The sequence below is a fragment of the Schistocerca piceifrons genome, chromosome X, assembly GCF_021461385.2.
Source record: "Schistocerca piceifrons isolate TAMUIC-IGC-003096 chromosome X, iqSchPice1.1, whole genome shotgun sequence".
NCBI lineage: Eukaryota > Metazoa > Arthropoda > Insecta > Orthoptera > Acrididae > Schistocerca > Schistocerca piceifrons.
Genome location: NC_060149.1, coordinates 370,685,438 through 370,701,404, shown reverse-complemented (window position 1 = coordinate 370,701,404; position 15,967 = coordinate 370,685,438). Strand labels below are relative to the sequence as shown.

The following is a 15,967-nucleotide window of genomic DNA, read 5'->3' as shown; positions in this document are numbered from 1 at the left end:
TTAATGAATTTGCCATCATTTTAATGTACATGTGTGTTTCATTTGCAAAGCCATTAGTATGTACACTTGACAGCACAAAAAGTTGCAGTGTCTGAAATAAATTTGAATTTCTACCATATTACACAGGAGTGAGTCACATCACGGAGTGTACAGTACTGCTTATAAAAATAAAAAATATTTGTAATTTTGAGTATAATTGAGGAGTTTTTTCCCTCAGCACAAACCATACATCCTCAAATGAGCAAAGTGGCTGGATTCAAAGTGAGGTGATTTGGGTGTCTGACTTTGTATTGTGTATTGTCAGTGGCTATTATAGTATGAATGGTGCAATGGCAGACATAACTCGCCAGTGAAAGTACGAATTAAAAAACGCCTTCAGTCACAAGTTTTTGTGTTTTATTAAATACACGATGCATTTTGGATCCTGTGGGTCCATCATCAAGTGTAACTTGCCTTAATACGAGGGCTATCCACAAAGTACATTACGTTTTGGAATTAAAAATAAATAAAGTATTGGAATTTTTTTTATTATATACAGATGAAAGCCACACTTAAATACTACTTTTCTACATAGTTGCCATTTAAATTAAGGCACTTATCGTAGCGATGGACGAGCTTGGAAATTCCTTCGTCGTAAAATTCGGCCGCCTGCGCCTTCAACCACGTGGTTACCTCTTCTTGAAGCTGTGCGTCGTCATCAAAACACTGCGTAACCAACCACTTCTTCATTGCTGGGAATAAGTGGAAGTCGCTCGGTGCCAGGTCGGGACTGTACGGCGGATGAGGAAACAACTCCCACTTAAAAGATTCGAGAACTTCACGAGTGGCATTTGCCGTGTGTGCCCGGCGTTGTCGTGAATCAGCAAGATCTTTGAGCCCAACTTTCCCCTGCGCTTGTTTTGTATTGCTCTTCTGAGGTTGTGCAGAGTTTGGCAATACCTTTCCAGGAAATCCACAAAAATCACTCCTTTTCTGTCTCAAAAGAGGTAACCACGTGGTTGAAGGCGCAGGCGGCTGAATTTTACGACGAAGGAATTTCCAAGCTCGTCCATTGCTACGATAAGCGCCTTAATTTAAATGGCAACTATGTAGAAAAGTAGCATTTAAGTGTGGCTTTCATCTGTATATAATAAAAAAAATTCCAATACTTTATTTATTTTTAATTCCAAAACGTAATGTACTTTGTGGATAGCCCTCGTACATGATTTATTTTTTTCTCTTGAATGAGGTGAAATGCATATTTCAGTTGGGAAAAGGTTTGATGTTAGCTTATGAATTCATAAGTCAAATGTGGAAAATATGTGCAAAATATTGGAAAAAATGAACAGTGTAAACTTGCCACATAATCCAGGAAAAGTGTTTTTAACATTTTAGCACCATCATACATTCTTTCCCCCAATCCTTTTCATACGTATAACTGCACTCAAGAGGCACATTTGCATACACGTGTGTAATTACTTCACAGATGTTGTTGTAGATGATGTGATCAAAGATGAATTTATTCATAGTGCCAGATATCTAATTATTAAACAATTGACAAATGCAAAAAAAAGCTCACCATATTAGGCTGCTCATGAGTGCAACAGAAAACTGCCATGATGTGCAGAGATAATGTTTGATGTGATAAATTACTCCAGAATGGTATTCCAGTTTGGTAAGGTGATCATACTTGGATTCTCTAAATGTGTGCATACATGGTTTAGGTCACAAGGCCTTAGTTTTTGAAAAAATCACAGTCAACAGTTATCACCTTCGAGCACTTTACTACTTTGAGCTGGAGAGTTGAAGCACTGATTAGAGATTTACTTACAGACAAGGATGTCGTGGGTTCAAAATTCTGTGCTTTAAGACATCTTTCATTTTTTGTACTATAACTTAAAGGATAATTTAAAAATGTAAGTAAGCAATACACTATCTGGTCAGAAGTTCCTAGACACCCCTAGTCAGAAGTACTTAGATACTCCTATGTAATAATAGAATTGACCACAAGATGTCACAAGAGGCTGACCCACCAGTGTAAAAGGAGGAGGGGAGTATTGTATTATCAATAGAGAATCAGTAATGGCAGAATGGGTTGGTTGGAAGTTGAACGTGAATTAGTCATTTGATGTCACCTGATTAACAGATCCATCAGGGACATTTCAGCCCGTGTTAATCTGCCCAAATTGACTGTTGGTGATATGATTGTGAAACTGATACAAAAAGAAGTGACCACATCGAAACCAAGACCAGATACCTCGTGTACTGACAGGACAGGGACCATTGAGCATTGCGGAGGATGGTTGTAAAATATAGCATAAAATCAGCAGAAGGAATCACTTGTGACTTCCAGTGTGCTACCTGCAGTCCATCTAACACAGATACTGTGTATAAGGAGTTAAAAAGAAATAGGATACAATGGTCGAGCAGCTCCTCATAAGCCGACTTATTTCTGTAGTCGTGGTGAGCGATGCTTGAGGTGGTGTAAAGAGTGATGCCATGGGACAGTGGATGACTGGAAACAAGTGATTCGTAGTGATGAGTTATGCTATACCATCTGGCAATCTGTTGGAAGCGTTAAAGTTTGGCGAACGCCTTTAGAACATTACCTGCAATCATGCGTAGTGCTAGCAATGTGGTATGCGGAGGTCATGTTACAGTATGAGGGTACTCAACACTAAATATGGATGGATAAGAGCATATGTTACAGCAGTGTGCACTGCATATAGTGAAGCAACAGTTTGAGATGATGATTGATTGTATCAGCATGACAGTGCTCCCTGTCATAAAGCAGCATTGAGGCAATTGTTTATGGACAATAACATTCCTGAAATGGACTGGCTTGCCCTTAGTCTCAACCTGAACCCAATGGAACACCGTTGGCAAGAGTTACAATGTCGACTTCGCTCCAGACCCCAGCGTCCAATGTCATTACCTTCTCTGGTTTTTGTTCTTAAGGAAGAATGGGCTGCTTTTCCTCAAGAAACATTCAGACACCTAATTGAAAACATCCCCAGCAGAGTCCAAGCCATCATAAAGTCGAAGGATGGGCAGTCCCTATATTCGTGTCCCCAGACACTTTTGATGAGATAGTGTACTTGACCTGTAATGTCACTTGTAATTCATCACCACCTCAGTGGTGACGAATGAGCATTACCACCATTACTACCCTCTTTGATGATGATGATGATGATGATGATGATGATGGTGATGATGATATCATCCTCTGTAGATTGACTGAGTTTAAAGAGGACTAACTAATATGCAGATTCTGCTACGGTAGTTGTTGAAGGGCTTGCGTACTACCATTTTGATAGTGAAACTGTTTTCCTGTAGCTTTTCTCATTAATAGCTCTATACTTTGTTTTACCCTTGTTGTAATGTATCAAGAAACAAATTTCAACCTTTCAGCAGAGTGTGTGTTGATTTGAAACTTACAATTGGGGTGTAAGTTGTACTTAACAGCATAGTTCACTCAACAGAGCACTTGCACATGAAAGGAAAGGGAGCCAGGTTGAGTCCTGGTCCAGTACACAGTTTTAATCTGCCAGAAATACCAAACAGATATACAATTCACTGTAGAATGGAAATTCATTCTAGATACTATCCCCAAGCCTTTGTCTAAGCTGTTTCTCCACTATATCCTTTCTTCCAGAAGTGCCAGTCCTTCAATGTAGGCTGGAGAATTTCTGTGAAGTTTGGAAGATGGGGGAGGGGGGGGGGGGGGGGAGGTACAGGCAGAAGTGAAGCTATGAGGGTGGGGTCATGAGCCATGCTTGTTTGAAGTCTTGGTCTGACACACACATTTAATCGACCAGGAAGTTGTGAAGTAGCTGTGGTTCCTGTAGCAGTTTCTTTACACCGACTGTATACCATGGAGGGCCGCTCCCATCAAAAACTGTTCTGCTGAGTATCTATCTATCCAGCGCTTGGTCAGTTATCTTTCTAAACTTGGTGTAGTTTCCTTTGTACTTTGGTAATCATTCTTGCTACAGTTGCCTCATGGTCAATGATACTAGTTTCAACCTGAAAATCCTAAAATAAAGTCAGATCTATTTGTTGCCATCACAACTGATAGACATTGAGGTGATATGAGTCACGGAATACCTCCTAATATTGTGTGGGACCTCCTTTTACCTGGTATAGCATAGCAACTCAATGTGGCATGGACTAAACAAGTTGTTGGAAGTCCCCTGCAGAAATATTGAACAATGCTACCTCTATAGCTGTCCACAATTGCAGAAGTGTTGCCAGTTCAGGATTTTGTGCGTGAACTGACCTCTCAGTTATGTCCCATAAATGTTCAATGGAATTCATGTAGGGTGATCTGGGTAGCTAAATTATTCACTCAAACTGTCCAGAATGTTCTTCAAAACCAATCGCGAACACTTGTGGACTGGTAACATGGCACATTATCGTCCCTAAAAATTCCATTGCTGTTTGGGAACAGGAAGTCCATGAAGAGCTGCAAATGGTCTCTAAATAGCCAAAATAAGCATTTCCAGTCAATACTTGGTTCCATGTAATGTAAACACAGCCTGCACCTTTATGGAGCCACCACCAGCTTACACAGTACTTTGTTTACAACTTGGGTCCATGGCTTTTTAAGGTCTGCACCATACTCAAACCCTACCATCAGCTCTTACCAGCTGAAATTGGGACTCATCTGACAAGGCCATGGCTTTCCAGTTGCCTAGCATCCAACTGATATGGTTACAAACCCAGGAGAGACACTGCAGGTGATGTCATTAACGAAGGCACTGTGTCAGTTGTCTGCTGTTGTAGTCCGTTAACACCACATTTCACCCCACTATCCTAACAGATGTGATTGTCGTATGTCCCACATTGATTTCTGTGAATATTTCACACAGTGTTGCTTGTCTGTCAGCACTGACAACTCTACGAAAACGCCATTGCTCTTGGTCGTTGAGTGAACACCATCGGCCACTGCATTGTCCATGGTGAGAGGAAACGCCTGAAATTTGGTATTCTCAGCATTCTCTTGGCACTATGGATCTCTAATATTTAATTTCCTAACAATTTCTGAAATGGAATGGCCCATGTGTCTAGCTCCAAGTACCAGTCCACATTCAAAGTATGTTAATTCCCATCATGTGGCCATAATCACATCGGAAACCTATTCCCATGGATCACCTGAGTGGAAATGACAGCTCCACCAGTGCACTGCTTTTATACCTTATGTACGCAATACTGCCCGCCACCTGTATATGTGCATATTGGTATCCCATGACTTTCGTCATCTCAGTATTTCTGTTGTGAGTGAACTAGTGTTATTTTGCAAGATGTCTTGTCACACACACTGTCTGCAAAATTGTAATTGCAGCAACAGATAGCTGGACAATTAAAGTTTCCTCCAATGACAACAGTATTGTTGGAGACCACATGTACTAGCAAGCTGGGATTTTATAAGTAGCTTTCATTTACGTCTGGGAGTGAGTCTGGGGATCAATAGAAGGATCCAACCTTAAATTATCATCATTTTATCTGTTTTTTTATGCTTGCTCTTGATACTTAGTCTTGCCCAAATCTCACTTGCAGCTTCAGTTTCTATCTTGGTGGATTTGTTTGTTGTCTACTGTGACAAATATACCACCTCCATTTCAGATTAGCCTATCCTTCTTATGCAGATTCAGATTTCAGCTGTGCGTCAGTAGGATTTTCATAGTCTCGTTGGGGGTGGGGGAGGTGCAGCTTTGTTTTTTTTTTTTTTTTTTTTTTTTTTTTTTTTAAGCTTATACTGATACTTCTATGCCTCGTACAGCTATCGCTACATGGACTGGATGCAGTCTTGCCAGATTTAAAATAAATTAATAAAAATGTATACTCACACAGTCAGCTACGTGGGTATTGGCCTCTGCTGTGTAGTGCACACCTAGTCCATGTAGGAGGACTCTACAGTTCTTTGTCCTATTGCACAAGTTCAGTAAGTTACAGTCTAGCTTGTCGCAGAATCTTCAGCGTCTCTTGTTCAAGCCTTCTGCATGAGGACCACTATCAGTTCAGGCTTCATATCTGCTAAACACCATTATATGGCAACATTGATGGTTTTCATATGAAGTAACATAAAAAATAGAAAAATGTGATTCATTTGACATTAATTCTCTCTCTCTCTCCCCCCCCCCCTCCCTTCCCCTCTCCCCCTCCACCTCTCTCTGCCCCCCTCCCCCCTTTTCTCTCTCTCTCTCTCTCTCTCTCTCTCTCTCTCTCTCTCTCTCTCTCTCTCTCTCTCATGCTGCCCCCCCCCCCCCCCCACACACACACACACAGAGAGAGAGAGAGAGAGAATCTTGCTGTAAAACATTCTTAGTAATTAAGTACTGGGTGTTCTTCTGTGTCCATTCATGAACTTTGGTTTGTAGCCGAAGGAGTCTCTCGAACTATGGCTTTGTCAGTTCTGTGATGGTCTTGGCTGCAGATTTGTAAGCTTGCGTTGTCAGGTGGGGAGTTGTAGGAAGCTGCTACTCAGGTAAGAGACTACTTGTGGAGTGCATATGGTTTTTTTTTTTTTTTTAGGCTAGGTGGTAGTTTGAAACTCACAGCTAAACACTCGCCTGTCAGTATGCAGATGGGGGCATCAGACCATATTCCGGGTAAATACACTTAGACTGTCAGAATTTTGTCAATAAATTATTCAAGTATTTGTGACAGAGTTCCTGAGTTAGTAAACTCAGTGCAAATTATTCTTGGGACTGAGAGCTGGTTGAAACTCGAAGTCTAAAGCTCTGAGATATTTAGCCAGTCACAGAACATAAGTCAGAAAGACAGATTATATGCCATAGGATGAGGAGTGTTTATTGCAGTTGACAAAAATATTCTCTCTATTAAGGTCAAAATTAAGTGTGACAATGAAGTTATCTGGTCTCATACAACAGGTATAGGTGAAACCAAGTTAATTGTTGGATGTTTTTACTGGCCACTCGTTTCTGCTAAGGCAGTTCTTGAGTGTCTCAAAGAAAGTCTATGGTCAGTAGCTTGTAAATACCCATGTCATTCAATACTGGTTGGAAGCAACTTCAACCTACCCAGTGTAGACTGGGAGGTCTATGGATTTATAGCTGGGGATACAGACAGACAGTCTTGTGAAGTACTTTTGAACACATTTTCTGAAAACACTCTTGAGAAGCTAGTTGGACAGCCCGCATGCATTGGAAACATCTTTGACCTTGTAGCTACATACATGGGGCGGACATTATAGATGGCATCAGTGTGGAGACAAGGATTAGTGATCATGATGTCATCACAGCGACCGGGATTATGAAAGCTAATATATCGATCAAAAAGGTTAGGTGAGTGTTTTTGCTAGAAAGAGGAGAAGCAGTTGTTAGCATCTCACTTAGTTCCAGTAAGATGGACGTAGAGGAATTATGGGCAAAATTTAAACAGATTGTAAATCATGCTCTAGACAAGTATGTGTCTAGTAAGTGGTTTTTTCTTTTCTTTTCTTTTCTTTTCTTTTCTTTTTTTTCTCTCTTTAAAGCATACCCTGTGCACAAAGCATACAACAACTACCACCATTGTACTTTAGCAAAAGATCTGACTGAGAACCGGAGAAAATTGTGGTCCTACATAAAATTGCTAAGTGAGTCAATGCTTCCATCCAGTCATTGGTTCACCGGTTTGGTGTGACAATTGAAGATTACAAAACAAAAGCCAGATTTTTAAATTCCACATTTAAGAAGTTATTCATGTACGGGAATCCTACAGACACACTGTTGTTTGGCCATGAGACTGAGTGATAAGCATCCATGTTGTAGAGAAACAACTGAAACAATTGAAAAAAATAAGTCACCATGTCTGGACAGAATCTCAGTCTGATTGTACAAAGTGTACTCTATGGCATTGGCCCCTTAACCTAGCTTGTATTTACCACAAATCTCTCATCCAGTGTAAAATCCCAAGTGTCTGGAAAAAAGTGCAGGTGATTCTTGTGTATAAGAAGGGTAACAGAATGGACCTGCAAATTTCATACCAATGTTGTTAAGATCAGTTTGCTGCAGAATTCTTGAACATATTCTCAGTTCAAATATAATAAATTTCTGTGGGACCAAAAAGTATCTGTCCATGAATCGGCATGGTTTTAGAAAGCACTGCTAGTGTGAAACTCAGTGTGCCCTTTTCTCATATGATGTACTGCAAATTATGGATGAAAGGTAACAGGATGGATTCTATATTTCTAGATTTCCAAAACATTTGACATGTGCCCCACTGCAAACTGTTAACAAAGGTATGAGCATAAGGAAAAGGTTTGCAAATATGTGAGTGGCTCAAAGACGTCTCAAGTAATAGAAACTGGTATATTGTCCGTGACAATGAGTGTTCATCGGAGAAAAGGGTATCATCCCATATTGCCCCAGGAAAGTGTGCGAGGACCGCTGTTATTTTCTGTACGCAAATGATCTGGCAGGCAGAGTTAGCAGCAATCTGCAGTTGTTTGCTGATGGTGCTGTGACGTATCAGAAGGTGTCGAAGTTAAGTGACAAAATTTGTAGTGGGTGCAATGAATAGCAGCTAGCTCGAAATGTAGAAAAATTTAAGTTAATGTGGACACATAGGAACATCACAATGTTTAAATATCCAGGTGTAACACTGCAAAGTGATATGAAATGGAATGAGCATGTGAGGATTGTGGTAGGGAAGACAAATGGTCAACTTCAGTTTACTGGGAGAATTTTGGGAAAGTGTGGTTTCTCTGTAAAAGAGACATAGAGGATGCTAGCACAACCAGTTCTTGAGTGCTGCTCGAGTGTGTGTGATCCGCATCAGGTCAGGTTAAAGGAGATCCCACCATTATGAGAAGTGCCTTTGTTTTAATGATGTCCGTCCCAAATCCACTCTCTCCCCTATTTATCAGTATTGCAAACATACTCCTCTTCTTTGAACTTTCTTGATGTACTCTGTTAATCCTATCTGATATCTGCTTTCAGAGGAGAGGAAGATGGAGTGATTCTGCTGGGTACCAGGGTGCGTGTTTCATAGATGAAACAGCGAAGGATGAGTGCATACAAGATTCTGTGGCACAGTGCGATATCCCCTTACTTGCAATCATTTTGCTGTTGAGGCACCTAGCCATTTATTAATGGAAGTGAAAGTAGGTCAGATCAAGTCACCTCGCTGTTGAGACATCTGACCATGTGTTGAAGGAGGGAGAGTGGCTCAGATTGATGAACAAACTTTGTTCAGTGAAGTCAGTGTGGCATACTTCCCATTCACCAATGGTGGGAGATGAAGTGATTCTAAGTTGCCTCCTGAAAGAGCACTGTCCTGTGTCACGTATGTGGTACTTGTGCTATACAGATATATGGGCCGTGAACAGTTTACCAGCTGATATGTGTTCAGCTACGGATTTTGTCTTTTGGTATTTACTTTTAAACATTTTAACTACACACTAGTCTCAAAATATTTTAGGAATGGCATTAATGAACTACTTTTTTATAGTGTGCTAATCATATCACAACCATCACATTCACCCGTCGTTGTCCCTTTATCACCTGCCACTCTACTAGTCACTGTTAGTACCAACTCTTTCTACTTCATCTACAGTGCCCATTGTCTTGCTGCAGTTGAACACTCCTCTCTCAACTATTGGCTAGTGCCAAACCCATGACTATGTCCTTGGTAACCATGACTAAATATATACTCATGTATCACTACTCTTTTGCAGGAATCACCAACTACTGCACAACACTGCTATGGATGGATACTTATGTGGTGCGTTCCTATGCCAAACTTTTCATATGCCATCTGGAGGTAGAATTTATAGCTACCAAAAGGTCTAAATCTCTCTCCTCATTGAGAGTCATTCATTACATCTTGAACTTCACCCTCCTCATTTGTTTCCATGGTTCAGTGAGCGATCTTACTGGGGGTTGACCTCCACCTTCCATCTGCTGTAATAGGAACCTCTGTCTACATCAATCCTAAAATTCACAAATAACAACTCCATTTCAACTGCTACCCCAATTCCACAGCAAAAAGTCCCTCCCATATATCCTGGCAGCTTGTTGACAACACATTAGCAGTGACAAGCAGTCCGCCTAATGTGCTTAAGATCTCTCCAAGGCCTTTGCCTACTGAAACTACCCTCCCAATCTTGTCCAGAAACAGATCTCCCATGCCTTATCTTCACATGCAAATGGTAATCCTCACACACCTGATGAACCACCATGAAGAGGAACCATCCTTAAACTCTCTGGTCCAGGACTAGAATAACTGAACTACCTTTTCCCCAGAGCTTCCACTAAACATTCAAATGTGGATTATTCTTCCAATAAGCCTCCCCTCCGCTGTTCCTAGAGTGGTATTTTGCCACCCATGCATCTGACACAGCATCCTTGTTTCTCTTGTTCAAGTTTGTGTTCTTTCTCTGCTGAACTTTAATGGCACACTAAACATACTTGTGAAGTGGAAACATGAAGGAACGTCTGAGCATTGGGGAGGGTGATTGCATAAAATCATGTGAAATGCGTCACCCCACGAGTTCCAATGTGCTACTAGCAGTCTAGCTCGCACAATGTCAGTGCACAAGAATGGGATACAATGGCAGTGTGTTCCTCATAAGCCATACATTTCTGTAGCCACTGCTAAGCGATATTTGGAGTGGTGTAAAGTGTGATGCCATTGGACAGTGAATGACTGGAAACAAGTGATTCAGAGTGATGAATCAGGTTATACCGTGTGGCAATCTGATGAAAGGGTTTGGGTTTTGTGAATGGCTGTAGAATATTATCTGCTATCATGTGTAGTTCCAGCAGTAAAATACAGAGGGGGTGGCATTATGGTAAGGGGGTGTTTTTCATGGTTGGGGTGTGGACCCCTTATTCCGCTTAAAAACTAAATGTTGAAGGATATTAACATGATTGTATCAGCATGACAGTGGACATTATCATAAAGCAGCAACTGTGAGGCAATGATTTGTGGACAACAACAATACTGAAATGGATGAATGTTGATTTCACTCCACACTCCAGCATCCAACATTAAAGTGTCCCCTCCAGAGTGTAAACTATCACAAAGGCGAAGGATATCAAAATCAGAGAACCACAGGAATTTTGATATATTGATTTCTACCTAAACTGCTCAAGAAATACTTGTTGGTTATTATTAAAACACAGTTACTTGCAGAGGTCCAGTATGGGCTGTAATTATCGTATGGAAGTGAAACTTGGTGGACAGCCTAATGTGTTGCAGCAGAATTAATTTATATGAGACAAAAATTAGTTCCAGTTTTGGTCACTAGGTGTGAATCTGGAACTGTATGGCGTCTTGTCAACATCTCTGATGCTCATATTGAACATACTGTGTAAGCGACTGGTAATAATATCAACAACAGTATGCCTTTTCACTTGGTTGATCTTTTCTGCCCATGTCCCGTTCCTGATCCATTACATACGGAAACATTTCTATACATCTTTCTTGCATTCACAGCACCAGATTTGCACCTGGTGGCCAAAATTGGAACTAATTTCTTTCCACCTTAAATAGATTCCGCAGTAATGCGTTAGAATATCTACCAAGTTTCACTGCCACACAATAATTACAGCCCACACTGGACGTCTGAGAGTTGTTGCACTTTAATTACATCCACCTGGTATTTTAGGCCACCTGTAAATCTGTGAACATTTGTGGGCTTAAATGCAAAGGCAACAGGACAAACATACCACAGGCTATTTGATTTTGTTGATTCCTGCCTGGAAGAAGGTGTTCATGAGGTGTGTGTTGGATGCATGTGCTTTATCATCTTGAATGCTTGAAACTAGTTTGGAGGATAGTGTCCTCATAGAGCACAGCCCTCAAATTACCCTTGACTTGTATGCGAGGCCTCCAGCTTCCATTACATAATACACACCCAAAACATGATTGGCCCACCGGAACCCTTGGGAAGGCATGTATTTGTACCTGGCAGCCTCCTTACTCTTAATGCATCAAACAAATCTGGTACTCGTTGATGAAGAAAAACCTGCTGCCATTGATCCCAGTTCTGTTCCACATCTTCCCATGCCCACATTATTTGCATATCAAGCTGCTGGAGAGTTTGTACTGTTCTTTGTAATGGAAGCTCAGAGGCTAGATTGATAGTGTGGGGATGATTGCGTACTGTCTTGCTAGACACATTCTTCCAGTTGCCCCCAAACAAGCAGCAAGCACTTCTTTTGCATTCTCCTCAGCATACTAACAAGCCGTAATTTGTGGGTAGTGGTTGTCAGCTGGTGTTTTTTACGAAGATGAATCATTATTTTAAAAAATCTTCAAAGTTTTGTGCCTTATGATAGTGGTTGACCATTCAAATGATGTGTTAAAGTGTACACCAATTCAGCAGGCAACTTCACACAATGTAAGCTTGAAATGACTCTTAAAAGATATTTTGACAAACTGTACAGTGTATGCAAGAAGAATTGTTCCGTTCACTATCACACACACAGTAAGCTCTAGTGAACAGCAGCGAGAATGGAAGTTGGGTTATATCTTTGTTACACAGGTGGATGTCTGTGACAGTGTCCTGTGAGTATTTAGAAGGAGGTTTCTGATACAGAAAACACAAAGTTTGTAAGTCCTGAGGGTAATCCAAAACTATTTGGACAGTTTGCTTCGCTTTTCCCTGTCATCTTAGTGTAAGCTAGAGCACTGCACCTGCATGCTGAACCAGCATGATCAGCATTTGTTCCCTATCACTCATCCACACACAGTGTGGAAGCATGCAGCTGGCAGTTTTCTCATTCGTCGTCATGTGGGTGTGCACTTGCTGAATTTGGGGGAAGAGGTGAATGGCCCTGCCATGCGGCTAAGTAGATGACAGGAGTGAACATTTGAACTAAAAAAATCATATGGATGTATGCCCTATTCCAACTGGTTTCTGAGATAGAACACATTTAATGTACATTGTTATGTATTTCCTGTATTATTCAGTACATTGACAGGTTTACGCATGTTCCTATGTACAGCAGTTAGTGAAGATCTCAACATACATTTTAACAAATGCGTATTCTAAGACATTCATGTCTGATAAACAGTCTACAATCAGGAATTTGACGTATTGGAAAGCGTCAACAGTATTCTTTGACAGCAGCAGGAGTACTACTATTGCAGAAGCCGTAAACATACCCCATATCTGCATATTCTTCATTAGTGTAGATCTGTGGCATTTTAGCTAGCATGTACAAGGACAGTTAACTGGTGCTTTTCTTTGATATTCTCTCAGTCCCTCCCGCTACGTCACTCACAACACACCATGAGCAACTGGGCATTCAATGGGCTAGTTTAATGGCAGAAAGACATGCCAAGCCAAGAGATTGAGAGCAATGAGGGCAGTTGGTCTAGAATAAAATGTCAAAGAGGTTGGATGGGTAAGATGTATATGTGCAGGCCACCAGCCCAAAAAGAAAAATAAATTACATGTGTTTTATCTCAGAAACCATTTTGAATAGGGCATATGTCCATACGAAGTTTGTTGCTTGAAATGAGCTTTTGTGCCATATCCCTAAATACTGACCGTTCCTCCTGGGACATCCTGTAGAATGTCACTGCATTTTCTTTGGTTATTTCTTGTACAGAATTCTAAACTAGTGTTGGTTCCCTTGGTTCAGAGCAGTTTCTATTTTTCTACTTGATAAGTAACTTAACTAATGATTGGTGTGGAAATGTGCCATGGTGGCTCCATGGGCTAAGTTCCAGACTATGAATATAAATGCTTGGGGTTTGATCCCCGTTGGCCGTATAATTCTGTTCTGTTACTTATCACTTCTTCCACTTCTGACAGTGAGAAAACTGCCATTTTTTCAGAGTATATATAGGTGTATCCCTTCTAAATGGCTTTACAAGTTGATTTAGAGTTGGAATGAAGGCAAGCAAACACCACCATGCTTATTAATCTTTTAGTTGAGCCTTGCTTTACTTGCTTTACAGCGTAATAAGTACAACATAGAAATGCTTCCTATCCTGACAGCCTTAGCAGTTACACTACACTACTGACACGACTAAATTCAACTGACTCTGCACTAAGCCGGCCGAAGTGGCCGTGCGGTTAAAGGCGCTGCAGTCTGGAACCGCAAGACCGCTACGGTCGCAGGTTCGAATCCTGCCTTGGGCATGGATGTTTGTGATGTCCTTAGGTTAGTTAGGTTTAACTAGTTCTAAGTTCTAGGGGACTAATGACCTCAGCAGTTGAGTCCCATAGTGCTCAGAGCCATTTTTTTGACTCTGCACTTGCAAGTACTTGTGTCACTGGCCTCCTAGTAATCTAATGGAGATTATGTTGAAAACTAGGGCTTTGTAGCCAAAAGAATGGGGAATAATAAGCTGTATTGGAATCCTAAATAAAACCAACCTGCTTTCAGGAAAAAATGTGTTGCATTACGTATTGAATGCCCTTCGTATGTAAAATACTTCCATGTAACCAACAATTGTTAATTAAAAAAGTGATGTGCTGCGTGCACATAAAGGTTGATGTAATTTTTGTGCATATAACCTGGTAGGGTGCGCACTGCTTAGGACATCTAGTATAATACACATGGTTGTTTTGACTGGTAGTATTTTATACTCTGACTTCTTCTTTCAAGGTGTTTTGAAATGTTGAGATCATATTGTTAGCATGTTTGTGCTACGTAATATGAGATTTCCAGGGATGTTTCCAGAGTGAGATTTTTGCTCTGCAGCAGAGTGTGTGCTGATATGAAACTTGCTGGTAGAGTAAAACAGTGTACCGGATAGAATCTCGTAACTCAGAACCTTTGCCTTTCATGGGCAAGTGCTCTACCTTTTGTACTTGGAGAGGAAAATAAATAACTTCTGCACCTAGACAAGTAATTTATCGACAGTGTGTCGTGTTGTAAGAGAAGATGCCAAATGCTAATGGTTGCATGCTTGTTCCTTAAATTAGTAACTGATGCAGTAAACTGTTTGATTTAAAATTTAAATATCAGCAACAGCTCTCATGTTGCAATCTGCTGTGGAGAAAAGAGGGACAGAATTGTAGCACTACATAGAAGTATTACAAAGATGATTTCCATCTCTTCATCTTAGAGGGACACAGAAAGGAGAGTATTCAGCTATAACCTTTTGAGTGCATACTCAGTGATGTAAAGGGATTAAAAGATGGTAAAATTAACTTCAAACACAAACTGATATCGTATCTGCGTAACAATCCCTTCTACACCCAATAGAAAAATTTCCGACTGTGTAAAAATATTCTCTCTCTCTCTCTCTCTCTCTCTCTCTCTCTCTCTCTCTCTCTCTCTCTCTCTCTCTCTCTCCCTCTCTGTCTGTCTGTCTGTCTGTCTGTCTGTGCCTGTGCCTGTGCCTGTGTGTGTGTGTGTGTGTGTGTGTGTGTGTGTGTGTGTGTGTGTGTGTGTGTGTGTGTGTGTGTGTGTGTGTGTGTGTAAAAACTAGGTTAAGACAATCGTGCAAATGGTCAGCATGTTGCCGTATATTTCTCTGAGAGGGTGTTAATAATTGCAAAACTGGCTTGTTCCATATTATAGGGAGATGTCACAATTATTGATCAATGCAACATGCAATTTACTAATCTAAAGTTACAAACCTACAGTATAAGTCATGTTCTGCTGAAGAAACGCTGAAACTTCCTGGCAGATTAAAACTTTACCGAACTGAGGTACAAACTAGGGACCTTTGCCTTTCATGGGCAAGCACTCTGCTGACTGAACTACCCAAGCACTACCCATTACCTGTCCTCACAACTTTACTTCCAGCAGTACCTCATCTCCTGCCTTCAAAACTTCACAGAAGTTCTCTCGCAAAAATTGCAGGACTAGCACTGCTGGAAGGAAGAATATTGTGGGGACATGGCTTAGCCACAGCCTGAGGGATGTTTCCAGAGTGAGATTTTTGTCCTGCAGCAGAGTGTGTGCTGATATGAAACTTGCTGGTAGAGTAAAACAGTGTACCGGATAGAATCTCGTAACTCAGAACCTTTGCCTTTCGTGGGCAAGTGCTCTACCAATTGAGCTACCCAAGC

At 40.9% G+C, this 15,967-nt stretch overlaps 1 protein-coding gene across 2 annotated transcripts in view; it reads left to right on the top strand.

Moving 5' to 3' along the window:
• The window catches only part of LOC124721576 (cullin-2), a 186,042-nt gene that overhangs the window by 103,302 nt on the left and 66,773 nt on the right, over window positions 1–15,967 (top strand). The gene's annotated exons all lie outside the window — the stretch shown is intronic.